Here is a 21,052-nt window from a genome sequence, read left to right as displayed (position 1 = left end):
CACCGGCCCGGCCCGGATCTGTCCCCGTGTTCAGAGCCCGGCCTGGCCCTGCGTTCGGAGCGCGGGGTCTCAGGATGTGTTTGTGTCACCCGCAGCGGGTGGGTACAAACCCTTGCCTCTGGAGTGATTTCCATCCGCCGTGGTGTCCGCTTCTGTCTGGCTCCTGGACAGTACAGCCCTCGTGATGGGAGTGAAAAGAGCTGGGGGAAAGTGAAAAACACCTCGGCCATCTCTTCGTCCAGATCTCTCTGTGGTTTCACGGGCAGTTTCTGGTGTCCTGACTGGTTTTTAGATGCGCCCACTTTACTGCTAGGCCTGAAGTTGCCAGGGAGCAGGGCACTGCTTTGTACCCGTAGGACTGACTGCAAGGCAGGGCTGGCAGGGTGCTGTGCACTGGCACAGGGCAGGCTCCTGGAAGCGATTTGGTGCTACCAAAAAGCAAACGAGAGGGAATCCAACCGCGATGCTTTCAGTGCAAGGCTTAGCTCCCATTCCGTGGTGCCTGCTTTAAGTGTGGTGTGCTGGCAGCAAATGCAGAGCTGGTTCATGGCCAACAGGCCAGACTGCTGTAGGCACCTCTTGCTCCATTTTGCAAACCAGGACCCACTCTCTGCAGCCTCTTACAGCTTCATTTTGGCCTTAAACTAAATGAGGGATGGTGCTGTCTCCTTCCAGCCTAGCAACTAATGACCCTCTTTAAATATATGACCAACTCAACAGTGAAGGATTCATATGTACTGCCATCCCTCAGCACAGATGAGCTGCTGAAGTGGAGTTGTTGCTGTTCAGAATCATGGAATCATCAAGGTTGGAAGAGTCTTTGGAGATCATCCAGTCCACCTGTCAACCCAGCACTACTGTATCCCCTAAATCACTAAACTGTGTCAGAGCTGGGTTATTATTCTCTGTCTCACGGCAAATTGGAGGTTTTTTGAGATTCTTTATATCAAATATAGAAATTTGAGGTGGAAAGGATTTGTTAGGTGATCTACTCTGCTCCCCTGATGGCAGAGGATTTACAGCACTTGTATGACTTTTCTTTTAAATGCCTCAGGAACTGGGGCTTGCACCTCTTTCTTTTCAAGTGTTTCACAGTCCAGGAAGTCCCATGGTCAAGAAGATATTTGATCTATATTTTCACTTGTCCAGTTTCACCCAATTACTTCTGGTTACACCCACGTTGTGTACTCCCCTGAACAGTTTTTCTCCTCGACAGCTGTTTGTGTTTTACACAGAGGTATCACTTATTTTCCTAGTTATTACCATCCTTTCATTTTTATCTCCTTTCATTAATCAGTCCCTGCAGCCACTTTATCACTTATGTTGTTGGTGTTCTTTGATACCCGTGCAATTGGTCGTCATTTTCTCAGCCCATCACAGGTTCATTTGTCTCCAAGCTGCCTCCAAGGCTCCTACAGAACCTGTCACCTGACGTGGCTCTGAATCACATGTGCTCCTTCTTGCAGTGCCACTGCAATCTCTTTTTCTCCACAGACATTCTGGTGCAGATGTGCGTCCCAAGTTTCAGTTTTCTGCCTGGAGTTTCAACATCTCTTCCTTCTGGGATCCCTGATAGCTGCTTTTCCTCACACTTTGACTAATGGCCCTTACAAATACAGGCCGTGATCCATCCCCTCAAACCTCTCAGTGTGGATGGTTGCAAGTATCTGTCCAAGCCCACAACCTGATTGGAGCTTGTAGGATGTGGAGTTATAATTATTAAAGTTTCTATGGCTTATGGTCATGAGAAGCCCCCACGGGAAAGGCACAGCTCCGGCCTGGATGGTTGGAGTTGAATGAGGGGTGAGGGTGAGGAGAAAGTCAGTTGGAAGCGAAATTGTGATTGGCTGGAGGAAGGATGGTTGGAGTTGAATGAGGGGTGAGGGTGAGGAGAGAGTCAGTTGGAAGCGAGATTGTGATTGGCTGGAGGAATGAGTGGACAGCGTATGAGCAGGAAGCTGATTGGCTGGAGGAACGCGTGGACAGCGTATGAACAGGAAGCTGATTGGCTGGAGGAACGCATGGACAGCATATGAGCAGGAAGCTGATTGGCTAAAGGAAGTGTGAAGAGTGTATGAGCAGGAAGCTGATTGGATGGGAGAACACGTGGAGAGCAGCATGGCAGCTGAGCCAGTCGATCTGGCCTTTCTGTTAAGTCTCGGTTTGTCAGCTTGAAATTAAAGGTATAAAAAGGGACTGATTTTTGGAATAGAAAGATCTCCTTCGGATGCATAAGGGGTCTGTGTCACTTTGTTCCCCTATTCTCTTTCAGCTCATTCTGTTTGTTTTTTCCAAAACTCCACTAAATGTGAGTTCCACGGATGGAAACTAGAAAAGGTTGGAATAGAGAGATCTCCTCAGATGCATAAGGGGTCTGTGTCACTTTGTACCCCACTGCTACAAGAGCTATTCTCTTTCAGCTCATTGTTTGTTTTTTCCAACATTCCAGGAAATGTGAGTTCCATGGATGGAAACTAGAAAAAGGAAAGAAATGGTGAACATGTAGAGAAGGCCACAGCCATGACTACAGCACCTCTTCAGCCACAAGTCAATCCCACTGAAGTGGCTGTAAGAAAGCTGGGAAGGAAAGGAAGGAAGGAAATGTGGCTGGACAAAACACACCCCACTGCACCCTGTGCCAACAGGAGCCTCAGCCATGCTGGCTGGGCGCTACACACCGTGACTGGAGAACACCTTTGAACCCTTTGAACAAGGAGGGCCAGACCCTGTGACATGTGTTAGCTTTTCTGCTTGGTTCTGCCCTTGTTTCTCTGCCCTGATTTCTTGCAGGTCCTCTCGTTAGTTGCGTCTCTTGAGACCTCAGACTTTAAGGTCCTGCCTGCTGCTCTGGGCAGGAGAAGAAAGATGCTACCAAATCTCCTGGTGTGCAGGGTGGTCCATGGTTGCAGGACGGTTGTTCTGGAGAAGTAAGAGGAAGCTGCTCCAGCTGTCAGCTCCCCTTTAGATCTGTGCCACGTGGAGATTGCACAGAGCGGAAAGGAAGTCCATTAGCTCGTGTTTAACCTTGAGCAGGCTCCCAGTGAGTTTCTTTCCCTCTCACCTAGAGGCTACTGCTGAGCTTATCTCCAGGGAGCACCCATTAGTTAGGATTTATGATCTGGCAGAGCCACCCGTCATCAACACTCCAGCCAGAATTCCCCTAACTTTTTGTTTGGATGGATGTCAGCAGCACTAATACAGGCAAAAGGTACCACGGCCTGTGAGGTGAGGCCAAGCTCCTACCTTGCCTAGGGCTCTCCCAGAAAGGGAAGGTGGGTGGTGTGCTGTGGGACAGCAGCAGGATGAGAAAAGCAACAGACTGAAGGATGCTTTTCTCAGAGTGGCCTGAAAAATCTGGCTCTAGATTGTATTGGTATTGTATTTTCTGGCCTAAAGATTGTCCCTGAAAACAGTAAAGGACACAAACCACCCTTTCATTGGGACTTATAATTTTCTGTGCATCTGCCCAGCAGCTTCCAGTGATTCCCTGCCACCTGGGCCTCTTTCACAGCCACAGGACTCCCAGTGTCTTCCTACTTGTACTTGCTCAGCAGCTAGGTCAGGGGCTTTTTCCTATGTCCCAGAAGGATGTTGAAGCCTTTTTCTCAAAGGAGTTAGACACTTGACTACCCACATCGAGCTGAAAGCCAAGGTTTCCATTCCTTCTTTTGTGTGTACTGTTCTTCTGGTTTCAGCAGGGTACAGCAACGCCTCCGATGTTTGCAATAATCATTGACTTTTATTAAGGAGACTTTGTTCATAGTAGTATTTTTCCTTTCCTCTTTTTATTCTCAAACCAGTCATTACTTCCCAGTGCCCAGTTATCATTAACTCATTCTACTGCTTCTCCTCTGTTATCTTTTCCTTCCCTTTATCTTTCCCCAGCACAACTTAACTGACTCATTTAGTGCTCACTTGTTTGTCTCACTTGTATTACTAGTTTTATTTTTGTCTTCCAGACAAAAATATCTGAAACAAGAATCTGTTTGAGCAGATTCTTGATGGGTCTCTTGACATTACTGGGCCTCAACAGAGATGACTCTTCCAAAGTGAGGGACAGAATCAAGCTCCTAACAACAAAGGACAGGAGCAGACAGTAAATTCACAGAACATGCAAGGACATGTTCATGTTAGAATGCAACTGATTTTTTTAGTCTCGAGGGCTAAAGAGAAATCCACGAGGGCTGGTACACAGAGGTACTGTGGAAGTGATTCCCATTGCACATTTGGCACTGTGATTCCTTTCCCTCTTACCAAATCAGTTTCTGAAATTAAATTGTGTTTTATGGCCTTAATATGCATCAGTCATGCTGCTTCTTATCAGTAGCAGTAAGACTCGCCTTCACTTCATGTTATCAGGCAAGTCCTTTTTCCAAGATTCAGACAGGTTTCTTGTAGAAGTCCCAAATCCTTGACTTTTTAGGAATAGTTATGAAATCCAGTCTGTACTGTTAGAGTGAGAAATGTTATATCCATTTTGTTTGCATTCTTGCAAATTGGTTCATCTAAGAGTCTGGTCTTACTTGAGATTCCATAGTCTGGCTCTATGAATAGGAGTTGCACCAATATAATGATTTTCATAATAAGTTTTTGTTTTGATTTGATTTGGTTTTAAGTCAAAATAGTTTTATTTGTGCATTCCCCAAAGCTGCAGGCACTTTGATATAAAGATACTTGAGTACTAAAGATCACTCACGTAGCTTTCCCATTTCAGAAACTCACAACAGCCAAACTAGAAATGCAGAAATGCTGGTATGACACCTATTCATCCAGCAGCAAACATATGTAAAAGAAAATAATGCTGAACATCATTCTTGATGTCACATCATCCTCACACATTGTCACATATTGTATTATTTTGAGTCATCTAGTGTATTGCTTCTGTAAATAGGAGAAAAAGTTTTCTATTGCTCCAAGTGTGACTCTTGTTCTTGAGAAAGGGAAAGAGAAATTGAGAATTGTACTGAGCAGTCAGCATTTTCTGAGAGACCAGCTGATAGTGGTGTTTGAGAAGTGGACTCCATTGCACAAGTCACTGCTCAGACACGTGCTGACAGTGCTACTCCTGGAACATATGCTCAAGTTGTAGCACAAAAAAATGAGGCAGTGAGTGGCCCTGAGAGCATTGATTCCAGTGACACCAACCTGGCAAAGGCTAAACCTGACTGTCAGGTTAATCCAAACTGCTTGGGACCAGGGCCTCCTCTCATGCTGCTGTGGAACAGTCCCATGGCACCATGAGGCATTTACAGCCAAGTCCTTTGCTACCTCTCCTAATGTTTTGGTTGCAGTGTGGTGCCACAAAGCAAAACTTCCAGGGCTAAGAGTGTAAAAGATGCAAAAATACTCCATCCCACACTGCTCTGCCCTCCTTTGATTGTGCCAGCAGCTGCCTTTAGTACAGTGAAAAGGCACAGGAATACATAATCTGTATGTCTGTGCATGTGTCCCTGTGTTTAAAACCAGCTCAGTTCCCCTGACTATGGTCTCCCTCAGAAGGAGACCGCAGCTGCCTTTAGTACAGTGAAAAGGCACAGGAATACATAATCTGTGTGTTTGTGCATGTTTGTCCCTGTGTTTGTCCCAGCCCAGTTCCCCTGACTACGGTCTCCCTCAGAAGGAGACTGACAGGGATACCTCAAACTGGAATCTTTTGGCTGCTCAAGGGCACAGATGCAGCCTGTCCCCTCAGCTCATGCTGGCAGTGTCTCTTCCTCACCTCCAAAGAGTCAAGAGGCTCAGCCAGGTGCTGCTCCTTGCTCTGCCACTAGAGAACCTTGCCCAGAAAAATGTGTGGAAGGGCCACCAGGACCAAGGAGTAAAAGCAGGATACCTCTGCCTTTGGCTGGAGATGGACAAGGCTGGGCAGGCTGAATCAAAGGAGGGAGAGCAGCCCATGGGTGAACAGGGAGGGAAAGGTCAGCAGGAGGGAGCTGTGGAGAAGCTGGGGTAAGAGGCTGGGCTGCACCAGCAAAATCTCCCCACACAACCTACTTTAGCAGGGCTGGTGGTTTAAATGGAATTTAAATCTCTGCAGATATGTGAGGAACTTCCTGGCATCACTGAAAGACATGCAGTGACAGGGGCAGGGCTGTGCTGGCCAGGGTCAGCACGGGCACAGCCAGAGCAGGGACCACAGAGAAATTGCTGTGGGCATGGGCTCATCATGTCTGCAAAGCACTGGTAAGTAAGGGAAAGCAGAAAGGGTTACAAAAACCAGGATTTTTGGAGGACAATTCTGCAAAGTACTAGATGCCCAGCTCCCAATTTCAGGCACAAGAAGCTATTACTGTTGTGTTTGTTTTTTTCACACAAAGTACTAGATGCCCAGCTCCCAATTTCAGGCATAAGCTATTACTGTTGTGTTTGGTTTTTTCACGGTCCAGAACAGTGAAGTGTATGTCAGTATTTACAACCTCTTGAATACAAAATAATGAGTCAGTTGCATCTCACCTCAAAATCACAAGATTTTGAGGGGAAAAAATTACTTTGGAAAATTCCTTAAATTGTATGTATTTCATTACCTGCCTCCAGATTTCGTCTTGTAAAGTACATGTTTTCAGACTTCCCCCACAAATTCTGAATGCTAAAAAATGTCTTTCCTCTCTTTCATTCCTTCTTGTTTTTTCTCTCTTATTTTTCTCTGTTCCTTTTTGCCTTTCCACCTGCCTTTTGATTTCATATTTAATTAAATGATGTGGACCAGAAAAATTAAGAAGCATTAAGTTATATGATGTAACTCAAGGTAAAAGTAGAAAAAATCAAGCTATATTTTGTTACTGTAAAACATTAAAAAAAAAAAAAGAAAAAATGTAGAAACTGAAGGGATAGTATTCAAATTCTGTGTCAGGTAAGTCCAAATTGATTTACATTTTGCAGGTACTGTGGTTGATTTTTAATTCTCCAGTTCAGTCACCTCAGCTGCAGAGGTGAAGCAAACTTTTCTAAAAACCCAATCCTCCCTATTAGTAATATTTTCCCAGTCTCACCACTCCCTCCCTCCTTTTTCAGCACCATTTTCTCCACAGGGTGACAGGATTACAGCTGTCATGCCAGTTCCAATGTCATTGATGTCATTGATGTCATTGTAACTCTGTATCTTGCTGGCAGTAGAAGAGTGACACAAATTGTTTTCCTGCCGAATAAAAATTGTCTAGTAGATTTAATGCTCATAACCTAATGTGAGGAATAATATTGTATGAGCAACAGCAGTCAATCTGCTCATAATGGTATTGTGTCCCCTGGTATTGAGGGGAAAAAATTGAGCTTGTGGAAGCTCAGCACCTTTCTGAGCAGTTCTGCAGACTCTGGGGCCAGAGCTTACAGCAGTGTGACCACACAGCTGCAAAGCCAGTGGGCTGATGTGAAAACTCAACTTGGAAATAGAGAAGGAAATGGAAACTCAAGGCTGAGAGTTGTGTATGCTCAGCAAATGGTACAATGAGACCCTGGTAGATGAAAAAAATAGCAATGCAAGTACAGCTTGTTGCACAGAACTGTGATTTATCTGCTTTTATTTTCAATAGTTCCAGTGGCATCGTGATGTAGGATTTTATAGCCTATTAAATCATGCCTGACATTTATGGATGTAGTTTAGAGTGCATGCATTATGGGGAGTTAGTAGCCTCTCCCTGGCTGAGCAGCAGTTTCCACTTACAGGTCTTACTCCATCCTCATGTCCTTTTATACCTTGAGCTCAGATACAGAGAAGTACACTCCAAGAAAAATATTTTGGTGACGAATACAAAAGATAAATAATTTTTCTGTTCCTTTTGGGTTTGGACTGCCCTAATCTGAAGTGGCCTTTATTTCTGTTGTTGTCTCCCATCCCCAAAGGCACATCTTGCACCCAGAAGGGTTGATTGCAGCTTCTGCAGGCACTGCACATCCTGCCACCTCCATCCCAGCAAACAGATCGCCCTCTCCCAGGAAAGGGGCAGTAATCAGCCCAGGTTGCTGATGCTTTTCTTCAGTGCCTGTAGGGAGTGGCGTAATTAAGACCGGAAATTTGAGCTGACCCCAATATTTACTTGTCAAGAGGCACTGAGGTGGGTGGACCTGTGTGCCAACAACCTGGGTTGTTACTTAGACAGGGGTGGGATAACCACTGCTGCCTGCCCTGCATGTGGTTCACTGCCCCTTCCCACCAGAGCTGTCCCTGCAGCCGCTGCCCAGGAAGGCGAAGGCTCCGTCTTGGGTTGTACCCATCAAGGCAGGCTGAGGGCACCCAGGAAGGAGGAGCAGGGAGGGCAGCCTGAACTCCAGTCCTGTCAGCTGTAGAGGAAGGGAAGAGCAAAGCAACTGGTGAGGCTGGAAAAGGCAGTTGTGATGAGGACCAGGATTTTTGTTCAGAAGAGGTCTTGGCAGCGATTTCAGGGGGGCAGAGAGAGGGAGAGGGTGATCAGAGGGGCTGGATAGGCTGGACCTTGACTGGATGGAAATTTAGTTTCCTTGCCTGTTATCCTCACAGCCAGGGAGACTCCTCTGTGTCAGAGGATTATGGCACAGAGACCTTTGTGACCAGGAGAAAGGAAGGCTTTAGCTGCTTGTGGAAGATACTTCCAGATGCCAGGGCCTGAACTAAGTGCAGATTGAAGTGGTCACAACTACCTCAGCAAGAGATAAAGACACGTTTCACTCTTAGATACCATCTTACAAGTGGTAATTAAGTTTTTACAACATCCATGTGAGGTAAGCACACAAGTACTGCTCCTATTTTAAAGCTAGAGAGGGTGAGTGCCCTGCCGAAGGCCGGGTGGTGACTCAGTGGCACTGCCACCATCACCAGCCAGGAGCTCCTGGTTCCCAGCCTGGCCCACGAACCACTGCAGCCTCCCTTCCAAGAGAAGGAAGTGAGCCGATTTTTCAAGCACTTTGATGAGAGAAGGAAGGTTAGAAATAGCCTGAAGCTGTTTCTAGAGAAAGTGTCAGGGCTGAAGGAGAATTGCGGAGGAGGGGAGCAGGAAAGGGGATGGTGGTGAAGGAACTGTTGGTACAAGTGGTTGTGAAGGGAAAGGCAGTGACAAATCAGAACCCAACAATAGGAGGAAAATGGGTCAATAGATGAAGTAGATTTTCTTGAGAGAGGCCTTTGTGACAGAGGAGAGGCAGCAGCAAGAGGAGAAAGAGCCGCAGTGGGGAGAGAGAAAAAAACACAGTGAGAGTGTGCATGGCAGCATTTGAAAGTGTCAGGAGACAGACAAAAAAAATGCCACCAAACACGGGGTCTTACAGTGCCTGGAAAATTGTAATCACGCTATTGTCTCTTCCACAGCAGCTGGAGATCTCAGAGCTCTCCACAGAGCATCATTACCTTTGTTTCACCTGTGGGAGAATGAGGGTCAGAGCAGTGAAGCCACCTGCCTATGGTCATGCAGCAAGGCCAACACATTATTCTGGTTTAAATTATTACAGTAAATGCAACTGGAAATGGGAGTAAACAGAGAGGGGCACACAGTTCTCACTGGCATAGGAGAGAAAAAGACGAGGTGACTGATATCAGCAGCCCAAGTTTATTTTTATGGCTCTAAAATACATAATGTCACATCAAATGACATTTGGAAGCTGTGAGCTTTGGATCCTCTATGCTTTAAACTACAAGCTAATTAATACTAACAGTCAGACACACAACTATATGCACAAGTACATGGGCACACAATAGTTCTAATGTTAGCATTAGTGTAATTTGTGCCCTTCAACAATTAATTTTCTCCATTTTCCAACTTTCAGAAAATTTAAGGTAACCTACAACTACAAAAATGGAGAGATGCGTATACCAGAAGACTTCCACGACACCAAATATTGTTACATTCCCAAAGTCCTTAGAGATAGAAGAGAATAGAATGGAATAGAATATCTCAGTTGGAAAGGACCTGCAATTGCCTGGAAGCTGCATATGACCACTCCTGTGGTGGGGTCATTGTTTATGATAGTTTTGTGCCATGGCAGAGAAACTATAAGCCTGACAGCCTGTGGCTGTCATATCAAAAGGAGCATTCTCTGAAAAAGTAGAAGCTCAGAAAATTGCCACCAGCACTAGTGTGAGCTAGCATCATGTTTTTAGGGCCTAGGAAAATGACATGTTTTTGTAAAAGTTCCTCTTAATTTAAAAATCTCCACCTTTCCTCACCTCTTTCTTTCTTCTTTTTCTCACAAGAAATGAAGAAATGCAGCTATGTTTTACTGTAGTTTGAGGAGGATAGAGCAGTAGGAGCTGTGCAGTGCTACCACCCTCTGGCCATTGCCAAGAGCACCATCCTCCATCTGCAGGAGTGCTCTGAGCTCCATCATCTGCCTCACACACCTATGGAGATAAATGCTGCTTTTCAGTGCACCCAGTAAAGAGAGACAGTGATTTACACCTTCTGATACAGCTCTACACAATGGCTGTTTGGGCTGCTTGCTCTTGTAAAGAGATCTCACCTGGGTGAAGGATGCAAAGGTCAAACACTTCCAGATGTTTTGGTCCTCTGTGGGTCCAGCTCACGTGGCCAGTGGGTTCTGCCTGGTCATATGCAGATTGCAGGCAACTGCAGGTCCCTTCCAACTGAAATATTCTATTCTATTCTATTCTATTCTATTCTATTCTATTCTATTCTATTCCATTCCATTCCATTCCATTCCATTCCATTCCATTCCATTCCATTCCATTCCGTAGTCTATTCTATTCTAGCTCTAAGAACTTTGGGAACATAAGTTTCCAAAGCTACCCTTTGGGAAAAAAAAGTCCAGTAGCACCTCTAAAACTTCTCAAAAACAAGCTGGCCCTTCTTTTACTCTGATCTACCCTCCTTTCCATAACCAAGTGCTCATTTATTTAAAAAACAAAAAGCTAAGAGGAAAAAACCACATCTACTATGCCCACCATTTTGCTACTAAAAATATGCTTCCCAAAATTAAAACCAGCAGCTCTTGACACATAAAAACTCATTTTTCCTACTTCCATCTACAAGAGAGATCCTGGCTATCTGCCCAGATGAAGAGGAAGCCACAGCAAACTGTGGCATCTTGCATCACACCCTGCAATAGCCAAAACTGGCATGTCACAGTGTGTGAAAGGGAACGAATTCCAATGTCAAAGGAACTTTCTACCAAGGCTGTACTTTACCTCTGGTTCCTCTCTGGACAGTAAATGTGTGTCTTCAGGTGACAGTATTTGTGCAAGTAAATCTACTGCCTCTCAATTTCATTGTTGGACTTTGGGGGTACTGCTGCTTAAGCCATTTTCTGATGCTGATGACATGATGCATTCAATAATAATGATAATTAATAATAATAAACAAAAAAAACCCAAACCAAACACAAGAAAAACCGACACACAATTCCCCCCCAACCTGATCATCCAGTATTGAAAATGAAATTCATCAGTAAAAGATTTCACATGCTCAGCTTATTTGCTCAGATGGTGTGTGATCCTTTTGCAAGATGAATGCTCAGTTTTGTGGGATTCACATTCATTGAACCTGAGAGAAGCAGTGAGAGAAGCAGAGAAAAGAATGATCAAAACAATTCTGATCTCATTTGCTGCTCCTGTGTTGTGCCAGAGTAGAATGCAATGTGAAGATTGTTTACCCAAAGTGAGGGTGTTTTGTTTCCTTGGCATGTCCAGACTGTCAGTCAGCAGACAGTCATGAAATTTTGTTCAGTTGAGTGCCTGTGCAGTTTCAGTTTAGATGTAGTGTAATACAGTATAGAATAATATAGCATAATAAAGTAATTAATTAGCTTTCTGATATCAGGGAGTCCTCCTTATCATTCCTCCCACCAATCGGGTGTAATTTCACTGATACAATTCCATTTATTATATTTGATGAAAACTCTATCACTTCTTTGTAAGATAAGGGATTGCATTCTCTCACTTTGTGCTTCCAAATCTCTCACCAGCAGAGTGGGTAAAAACATGCACAATTCTGAATCCTTGTGCTTCACTGGTGGAAGTGTCTGCCATCAAAATCTGCAGAGAAAGCAGAGATGAAGAGAGCATGTTCTAGATGTCCCTCCTTGGCACACCTTCCCACAGAGAGTCCTTTCTGAAACCTTCTTACAAGTTGGAAAACCTCCAAATATCTTTGCAACAGAAAAAAAACGTAGTTGTGGGGGGTTTTTTTTTCCCCTTTCTAGTCACTACAATACTTCTGTCTCCAGAGATCCCAACTGAACACTCTCTGTTCTGTTTATTAAACTCTGTACTGTTTATTAAGCCTCAAACCCTTCTAGCTGACCACCAACACAAGAGAGAGGAAAGGATGGGGGGAAAAAATCAAAAAGTGTTATGGTTGAAAGATACCAAATCTGTAATGAGGGAAAGTGAGGAAAATCACAAGTTCAGGCTTTCTCCCTGAAAACACTTGCCACCAGCTGTCTCTATTTAAAATGCCTTGCTTGATGCCAAATGCCACATTATTTTACAAAGAAAAAAGATAAGCTGATTGAAAAGTTGCTTCCTAGTTTGTGTAAGAGAACTCAAATTACTTAAAACTCTAGAGGTCAGTGCCATGAATGCTTGATGAGTGACAAGACTTTCTTCAGTTTGCTTAAGAAAATGTATTTTTCTGGATACGTACGAGTGCTATGCAAGAAAGAAAAGCTCCACTCCAAATAAAAATCAGAAACTGGTTTTTTATGAGATTTTTCACCTCTTTTCCCAATCAGAATCAATCACAGAATCACAGAAGGGTGCCGATGTGGCATGATGAAGACAGACAGATCCACGTGTCTGACAATTCTATAAAACTTCCTTGGATGCAGTGAGGCACTGTGGGTGAAGTGCCCAGCTGGGCAATTGTCCTTCCAATGGCAATGGGCAGCTGATAAAAGAGCCAGGAACAGCTCCTCAATCCTTTTTAAACAGGCTCATGATTTTAAATCAAAGCTGCCACTTTGCCCACTGCTGATGAAAAATTTGCCCAGTGTGCTTGGAGGCTTTGGCCAGCCCCAGAGTGCCAGACCTACAACTGTCACAGTGGCATCAGCAGCGATGGGACAGCGCCATCCCTACTCCAGAGACCTGAGAACACAAAAACCTGGGGTTTCATGCCTACATGGGGGAATTTGCACCTGAGTTCCCCTCTCTGTTACAGCTTTCTCACCAAACAAAGTTAGAGTAGTGGTAAAGCAGCTGAGCATGGACAGATGAAAAATACAGCATGGGAAGTAGATATTTTCATGAAGCGGGAGAAAAGGTTTATTTCTTCACTCAATTTACCACCCTCAGAGACACAAATTCAGAATGCACATAAGCCATAATAAAACCAGGTCACATGATTTGAAAGGTGAACATGTTTGTATGGATCTGACAGGTGTTCATGGTGATTTTCAACTGAAAAAGGAATCCTGGAAGACAACTTGCTTGTTAAACCAGTCTAACAGCATTAATGTTTTCTAACAGCATTGCTTTCTGGAGCCAAGTGTTGCAATATATGAAGTGTCATGCTACCCTTATTTAGGAGAAGATCCTTATGAATGTGATAATCTTTTAAGGTCCAATTTTATCCTATAATGTGCTGCAGCCCATGTTTCCTATGTATGGTTCATAATGAGATTAGTACAGTATAAATCTTCATGCAACTTAAATAAATAGTCTCTCAAGTGTCTCCCATTAGAAATATATTGTTCTGTATTTGCCTACAGGCACTGATGTTGCATCCCATAATTGTTAAGTATTTATCTGTGTCATATTACAAGGCATTTGATTTAATTTTAAATGGGAGAGATTAATCTTTTGTTTTGACCATGATATAATTTGGTTAATTACCATTTGTTGGATTCTTTTTCCATTTGCCATAAAGCCTTTCAGTTAGTGTTTCAAAAGTAGCCCATACAGAGTTGCCTTTGGCATAGTTTATGGAGCAGTCACTGACTCAGAAATCACTGTTGTAATGTCAAATTTATACTGTTAATCTTGTCTTTCCAAAGTTCAATTTATATAATTTTCCACTCACACAATCTGAATGATTAACTTCCGTATTAATATTCTTACTTTTTGTTCTGATACCTGAATACTTCCTAAGTTTCCTAACTCTATGGATTCATGCAGTAGTGGACCATACTTAATATGGCCAGGGAGAATTCCAGGTAAAAAGATACAATACTAAATTCAGATACTCTTTCCTTCCTCAAACAGGGTTGAATTCTGCTCTCACCTTTGCTGATGGACACAAGAAAAAAGCATAAATTATAACCAATAGAGCTGGGGGTCCAAATCAGTTGTTCCCCTGTCACTCTGAAAGGGAAAGATTTCTCTTTAGTGACTGCAGTTCACCTCATCCTGTTGTGGGTGTCTGCAATGGGCCAGGGGAACAGGGAATTATCTCTTTGTGGCCACTGACTGCAGCAGGAGTTTAGGCAATTAGCCAATGTCATGCAAACCCATATTCCAGGCTGTCCCATTTGTGCTTGCAGTTTATTTGCCTCTCCTTCATGTTGTTGTGGAGGTCCACCACAGCTCCAGGGCAGTGGAGGAAGGACATGGTGCTGTCTGGCTCTCACTGGTGCAGTTCCAGGGCCATAGCATCTGTTATAATAAGACCAGTAGCTCAGCACTGAAGAATTTATATCAGCATAAAGCCAAAGTAAGCTCCAATAATTTCATCAAACCCTACCTTTGTTGTGATTATCTCACCCACCTCAATACATTACACAGGACCTATTGATTTCCCTTGAAAACTCCTGCACCAAGCTCCAACAGTTTGAGGTCCCATAACACCAGGGTCAGAAAACTGATATCCTTCTTGGTTCAGAGCCCCTCCTGTGTGTGTTAACCCTTCCACCTCCCAGGTAAGACTCTCCTATCCTCACCACTCCACTATTAGACATTCTAATATAATCATCTTGATTCCCAGCAATATTCTGCTGGTGAAAGAAAGAGGCATTAATTTTCTTCATAGATCTCATTGCTGATATTGAATTTACTAGAAATAAGTAAGAACTGCAAAGGCATTATCTCACATTACAGAACACACTTTTTCTAAGCACTGCAGTGATGGGTTTAACAGTGTTACCACTCCACCAAACATGATAATGGTTGATCACTGATGAGAGGTTTGCTCCCCATGTAGACACTTAAAACCAACAAGCTCTAAAACATCACCAGCAAAATTTCATTTGTGATGTTGCTTTGCCAAAGGAGAGACCAGTGATTAAGGCACCCTTCTCTGCCTCCAGCTGCCTGCTCTTAGTGCTCATAACCCTGCAGCTCAAACCCCAGCATTACCACTCTGCCTCCACTGGAGCCAAACGAGGTGACACGGCCAAGGGAGAGGAGGAGGAAGAGACCTTCCTTCCTCTTTGTGTGGCTGGGTCACCTCACCTTTGGTGCAAGGCCTGGCAGGAGGGATGGTGTTTCTTTTGCTCCTTGTATGACTGGGTCTGGCATGGGTCACATGAATTCATGCTGAGGTTGCTCCTCATCAGAAGACCTGGTGTGGGGACATGCCACCCAGGACATGGCACAGCCAGCTGCATCCTTCCTCACTGCACATCCATGCATCCGCCTCTCTTGGGGCTTTTAACCTTTCTTATTTTGCCTGCTAGAATCAGTAATTCCATGCCTTTATCTGCAGCTGTTATTATAATTTATATTAAAGCAAGTTTCTCGTGCAATTACTGGGCTGTAGAACCTGAGGCTTGAAGAAAAGCAAACAACCATGGCAACTGATTGACAGACCCATGTGCAGTGCCTGGGGGACAAGAGGGCCACTGGAACCCTGGGCTGCATCAGGAAGAGCAGTGCCAGCAGGTCAGGGAGGGATCCTGCCCCTCTGCTCAGCCCTGGCAGGCACAGCTGGAGAGCTGTGTCCAGCTCTGGATCATCAGGACAGGAGGGACATGGAGCTCCTGGAGCGGGGCCAGCAGAGGCTGCAGAGATGAGGAAGGGCTTGGAGCATCTCCCTGCCAGGGAAAGGCTGAGGGAGCTGGGGCTGTGCAGCCTGGAGAGGAGCCCCAGCTGAGAGGGGCCCTCAGCCCTGGGTGTCCCTGTGTGCAGGGAGGCTCAGAGCAGGGCCCAGGCTCTGCTCCAGGGCCCAGCAATGGCACCAGAGCCACGGGCAGGGACTGATCCCAGCAGGCTCCACCTGGATGTGAGGCAGAACTTCTGCCCTGGGCAGTGCCCAGGCACTGAACAGATTGTCCAGAGAGGGTGTGTGGAGTCTCCTCACTGGAGATGTTCCAGACCCCTCTGGGCACAATCCTGTGCCCTGTGCTCTGGGATGGCCCTGCTGGAGCAGGGAGGTGGGACCAGATGGCACCACTGTGGTGCCTTCCAGCCTGACCCATCCTGGGATTCTGTGAAGATCTTAGAGGGTTGGGTTTATTTTTTTTTATTTTCTGACTCCTCATCTAAACCAATTACAAGTTCTCTGAAGCAACACTTCTTGAGCACAGCCAGTTCATTTTGCCCTAGAGAGAAAAGGCAGGGCCAGCTGGGGCCAGCACAGTGGCAGAGTGGGACAGTTGAGGTGGTGAACTCAGAGGGATCTGTGCCCAAATAGGATCAGATAGGCAGGGCTGAGGAGCTCCTCTGCATGTGACTCCTCCTCAGCTGGAAAAGGCAGATGCTAAAGAGACTTTGCTAATTTCCCCTGCCTGGAAACCTGTAATGAACTCAGATCAGAACATCTGTTAGCTTCTCCTAAGCTGGAAAGGGCTGAAAGCCAAGAGTCATGTCTCGGGGCCAATTTGCTGGCCTGTCTACAGTGCAGGGGGAAGTCTAAGCCCTGGAGAAAGCCTGGTGCACTCCATCTGTGAGCAGACAAAGCTGGCAAGTGTCACTGGGAGCCCAGGGGTGACACAGCTAATGGGACAGGACAAAGGTTTCCTTCACTCATGCAAATGTTCGTGACAAATTCCAGTCAGTCACATCACACACACATTCCATACTGCAAAAGTTTACATTTGTCCATGGATGAGATACTAAAAAATGTGCTACCTTGGCATGTGGCACAAGTCATGAGGGAGACTGCTGGATGCAGAGCCTTCCTGCCCACTGACAGGCAGAAACAGCCTGCATCTGGCCAGTGCCTGTCACAATGGGACATTTAGAGGTGCCCAGGGCACTGCAGTAATGGAGATGCTGCAACCTTGTTACTGTAGTAATTTAACTGGGATTGAATTTTCCCTTTCCCAGCAAGGTTAATCATCCAGTGCTGCAGAACCCCAGAAGGTAAGGGGCTAATGTGTGTATCTCAAACACTGACAGCAAGATGGCTGTGGAGCCAAGGATTGCTGGAAATAGCAAACAACAACATGCTGTGGGAAAGAACCAAGTGTGGCTGGCAAAGGGGGCCATGTGGAGTAGGGCAGCACTTCTCTGGGACAAGCACCCTTGTTCTAGTTCTAGGAGATAAGCACAACACAGCACAGAGCAAGCACAGGGTGAGCCTGAGAAGTGGGCATGGAGTGTAGGGAGGAACCAACACCACCCAAGACCCCCTTAGCCCTGCTACCCATTTCAAGAAAGGTCTGAAAGAAGGGACTGTGCCTAAGAATTAATTTGCACAGAAAATAAAACCCTGTCTTCAGGGTTGGGAAAACTTATCTATAAAAAGGTATCCCCACCAATCCCAGGCAGCATGTCCCAGGACCCTGCACATCCCATGTGCTGGATCAACACCAAAACAAGGACTGGTGTTCTCTTTTTCTCTCTTTCCTCCTTTTCATCTTACCCCTTTATCCAACCTCCACTGACGTGTGCTTATATAGTAGGTCAGGGAGTAACCTACCAATTTCCATGCCAAGGGTATAATTTACTAACGTGAGTTTTTGCAGACCCTCTGACTTTTGTTATTCCTTTTGATCACAAGCATTTATGAATCTTGGGTGCTCTCCTCCCCTTAAGAGTGAGACATCACAGGTGCATGCAAACTGTGTCTCTTACTCCCAAGTGACATCACTAAAATCAGGTGAACACAGTGTCCCCAAGACACTGCTGGCATGGGCTAGCCAACAACATCGCTGTTAAGGTCACCCCTGCAGCCAGCCTGAAGGCACCCAAACCTCCTTTGAGCTTTAGTGTCCCACACCAGCTCCCAAACCATGCTCAGACTCTGCTCAGGTGCATGCTGGCTGGCACAAGGGGATGGGTGCTGCCAAGGACCCCTCCAGTCAGGGGCTGAAGGGGCAGGCAGCAGTGTTCCCACAGCTGGGGATGTTCCCTGACACTGCTTAAATTGGACTACCAAGAGCTGCTGGACTGGCTACTGCTGAACCACCCTGCACTACACACAACAAACAGGCCAGGACATCTTCCCACTTAGTCATGGGATGTTCACAGATTCAGAAAAGTGCCTAAAAAATCTACAAGCTCTTGAGATATTTAGATATATGAACATACATAAAAACCGTTCCAAGTGATGATAAATTCTAAAGAGATGTTCACAGATTCAGAAAAGTGCCTAAAAAATCTACAAGCTCTTGAGATATTTAGATATATGAACGTACATAAAGAACCTTTCCAAGCGATGATAAAACCCAAAGGAAAATTGTTGGAAAAGTAAAAACTTCGAATGTTGATTCCAATTTTGTGCTGCAGGTTTAACCTGGCCTGCATTACACTGGCTTGGTGATTGTCTATGCCTGAGAAACATCACTGCCTAGTCCAGAGTTAAATGCTGGCAGCGTGTTCCCTATCACTTCAGCTTTCCAAGAAGAGAACGCTGGTAACATTTTTCAGGAAAAATGCTGATTATTGCTCCATCATCCTCAGATTGGATTTCTGCATCTCGGAACAGTCAAGATGTTTCCAGGAAAGGCTTGCAAACAATTATCACACTCTTGCTCTCCAGCAGTCACCACAGCATAGCAAAACTTGTGGATCACCTTTTACTTTTTATGATATCCAATTCAGACCAAAGCTGCCAGTTTTACTTTTGTTAGTCAACTATACTTCATATCTCATATTTGCCCTTTCCTGGAGGCAGAATTATTCCAAAATAGATGGAATGGGATTAAACTAAATGTATAACCTTTATCACTTCTGAGTGGTGCACATCAATAACTTGTGCCCTCCAATAAACAAATGCCTGCATGTCACAAGATAATCAAGCCCAAAGTCTAGGAAAACTGTCTCCAGCCAAGACCACAGGGATTTTATAATACAGCACAAATTGTGAATGCATGTGAGTAGTATCAATATGGAAGACACTATTTCTGCATGCAAATAGCTTTATGGAAGTGAAGAAACAGCTGAATGGGGGTTTATTATTCACTCTTAGGAGGATCAGCAACGAGTTGCTAAGTGTTAGTTACTGTTTTAAAGTTTTGCTACTTTATATTATGTTAATAAAATGTATCATTACAAACACGGTCTCTTATATGCCAAGAGTGCTACAACTCTGCTAATCCCCTTTTACAAGTCAGTTGTTTCTTCATTTCATTTATGTCTTTATTTCCAAGAATATTACAAAGTCTCTGAGACAAACTGCTGCTTTCCAAGCAGGAGGATGGGTTTGTTCAGTCATTAGCATTTGTGAAACAGAAGTGCACTGACCAAAGCCAGGAAATTCAGAATTCACGTGCAAGGCAAGACTCCAATTAAAAAACTCCTCATCTACCTATTCTCAACCCAAGTACCTCATTTGACTGACCTTCTTCTATTGAGAAAAGGTTTGTATCTTGCTTGAGTAACACCACACAGACAGGAAGAGATGCCAAAAGTGGGAACTGCAATGTCCTTAGCTTGGGTCAGAGAATCAGGAGGAGCTCTCCATACGGGCAGTGCTCATCCTCTTTCTTTTCCTGTACCTTTTTTGGTGTGACTCCACCTGGTAATGATTTCTCTGGAGCTTTACTCTCCCAGTTAAACCCTTCCAAAGAAAACTTCACTGGCTTCAGGTTAGGTTCTGTAAACTACTTCTGTTAAACCTCCAACTGAATTGGGAAGACTAAAAGCCTAAACACTGTACAAACCTTTAAATTACAGATTTGGATTGTTCTGCTATCAGTTGAAGTGTTTCACATTATCTCTCAATTAACTGACACATTAAATTAGGAACTAACTTCCCTACCACTTTCCTGGCATGCTTTGGACAATTGGCAAAATGTACTTGTAAGAAATCTGTCTTTTCTTTCTCTGAAGGACTGTATATCAGAATATATCATTAATCTCCTACTGCCAGAGCAGGTTTTTCTGCTCCATTTTCAACAGGCTTTCACTAGTTTCTTGGTGTTTATACATACAAATTGATAAAGAAGAGTCTTCTTCTCAGAATAATCACCATTATTACTGTTTCTTTAATTTTATTTGAATAATAAAATAGCTATTGAGAAATATTTTGGAGCCTCCCAAGTGTCTTGAGAAATCAAATATCTCTGCATTGCTCTGAAGTATATTGCTACTATTAAAATATAGTCACAGTATCACCTCAATGCAGGTAAGGAAAAATAATCTCTATTGACTTTGAAGGTGGCTAATGCATTTGGAAGAATATATTCAATTAACACACAACCTACTTATCTGATAGCAGCTAAAGATACTGTGTTTGGTGAGAAAAAACAATACTTAATCATTAAGCATGATTTAGAATATCAACTATTTTTAAAATTTCCTTGGTAATAGCAAGAATTCTATTCTCTTTCCAGCTGGTACTCCTTTAAAACAATTGCAATTTTTAGTCACTTCTGTTTCAGATCTGAACTAGTCTTTCTCCACATTCCTCTGTGCCCATCTAAAATCCCAGCTGGATTGAATCCCACACAAGCTGTGTGCAGTGATGTTTCAGCTGAGTCCTTGAGCAGCACAATCTGAGATAAGCAAGCCATCCTTACAGGGGCTGGCCAGCGAGGAAGCAAGTGCAGGAAAACAAAACCTTGTGATCAGGATTCGGAATATCTGGCTCAACTCTAGGCTAGACTTTGAATCTGACATTAAGAAAGACACTTCCCCCACCTGAGGCATATCCTCAGCTGGTATAAATTGCTGTAAACTCACAGCATCCATGGTGCTATGCCTGCTTTACAGCAGCTGCTGAGCTACTCTTTCACCTCTGAATTCCCTCATGTCAAGTGATGGCTCTTTTTGCATTCACTAGGGCACTGCTTGCTTTCTTTGTCCCCAGGT

This window comes from Passer montanus, unplaced genomic scaffold (assembly GCF_014805655.1).
Source record: "Passer montanus isolate IOZ18808 unplaced genomic scaffold, ASM1480565v1 scaffold20, whole genome shotgun sequence".
NCBI lineage: Eukaryota > Metazoa > Chordata > Aves > Passeriformes > Passeridae > Passer > Passer montanus.
Note: the sequence above shows the minus strand (reverse complement) of the source record.